Below are 1691 nucleotides of genomic sequence, written 5' to 3'. Positions count from 1 at the left end.
TGAGCATTATTATGATCACTTGAATGTGGAAACTCCTGTGAAGTTGTTACGAGGGTTTTAATACAGCACAGACTCCCCAGAGGGGCAGAACAACTCCATCACACTCCAGAGGGAAGAACCCTCTCGTGAGGCTCTTTATTTGCCCAAATAATCAGGATTCTGCAGCCCAGACATCCCTGAATCCAGTCAAGCACAACCCTGGCCTGGGTTTTAGTTCTGCTGCCGCTGGCCAGAGTGAGATGAGGGTCAGGGCTGCAGGTCCCCATGAGATATTCAGACCTAAACACAGGAAAAAAAAGGTTAAAAAATATTTTAAAAATAAAAAATGGTCAGGGGAGAACCAGCAGGGCCATTGGATGATCTTAGAGGTCTTTTCCAGCCTGGTTCTATGAGAAAAGGTGGAGAAGAGCAGGTAACTGAATTCCTTGGATTTCCCAGGTATGAAGGAGGCCTGGAGAACCTGGATTGCCCTGGGCTGAAGGCAAACACAATTTTTCTGTCATCCTGGCGCTCATCACACGCTGCTGAAAGGCAGAAATTCCCTGACGGGGGTGAAAGTCAGAGCTGGAAACCTCTGGAGCATTTGAGGGACAGGGAGAACCTGAGAGCCCTCAAAGCTCACCGGGGCAGGAAGGGGCGCTCCCAGGATGAAATGGATTTTCTGCTTTTCCCACAGCCTGTCCCAGGCAAGGGGCTTTGCACATTCCCTGCGCACATTCTGCATTTCTCCTCCTCACTCTCCCGTGTCCGGGGCAGCCATGGGAGCTGTGAGGCCAAACTTGAGTGCGAGCTTGCTTGGATTCCCCAGGAGGGGCTGTGGGATGACACAACCCCCCAAGGCCACCCAGGCAGGGCTGCACAAGGATTCCAGCGCTGCTCCCCAGCAAATCCATCTTTTCCCCTTCCTATCTCCAAGGTGTCTCCCGGCCTCGGAGGTGCAAATATTTATCCATACTTGGAATTGCAGCCTGCGGCCTGGCTAAGTGCTCCCAGGCTGTGCAGCAGTTGTTGTGTTTAAGACCTGAACCGTGGACACCTGGCTGGAATCAATCAGGGAGCAGGGAGGCAGAGCAGAGCCCTCGTTAACCCTTCAATTAACACCAACGCCAAGGTCGCTGCCAAGGGGCAGCCCGTGCCACCGGCCTGGGCATCCCAAAGGCAGGAATGTCCTTCCCTGCTCAATTTATCACCACGGGCAGGCTCCCTGTGCCTCGGGAAGAGCAGCAGGGACAAATGTTTATGAGCAGATAATGAAACACAAAAGCAGCTCCCAGCATCCGGGAGGAGCTGGAGCAGCTTCTCAAGGGACAGGATCCACTTTGCACCGCCTGGTCTTGGGTGGAAAGGTTGGGTAATTCCAGGAGATGGGCTACGGGGGAAAATTGATTCATGGGACTGGATATTGGGAAGATCTTCACCAAAAGGGTGGTGGTGGTGGAGTCCCCATCCCTGGAATGTTCCAAAAACGTGGATGTGGCACTTGGGGACACGGTTCAGTGGTGGCCTTGGCAGTGCTGGGTTGATGGTTGGGCTCCATGACCTCAGAGGGCTTTTCCAGCCTTAACAAGGCCATGATTGCATGGCTCTGAGCATTTCACATCACCCACAGCTCAGAGTGGGGTCTGCTCTGACCCCTGGGCCTGTCTGCAGGCAGATGGTGTTGTTCCATCCAAAGGGGATCACCTTTAGCA

Source organism: Geospiza fortis, unplaced genomic scaffold (assembly GCF_000277835.1).
Source record: "Geospiza fortis unplaced genomic scaffold, GeoFor_1.0 scaffold569, whole genome shotgun sequence".
NCBI classification, from domain to species: domain Eukaryota; kingdom Metazoa; phylum Chordata; class Aves; order Passeriformes; family Thraupidae; genus Geospiza; species Geospiza fortis.
This window is presented reverse-complemented; position numbering follows the sequence as displayed.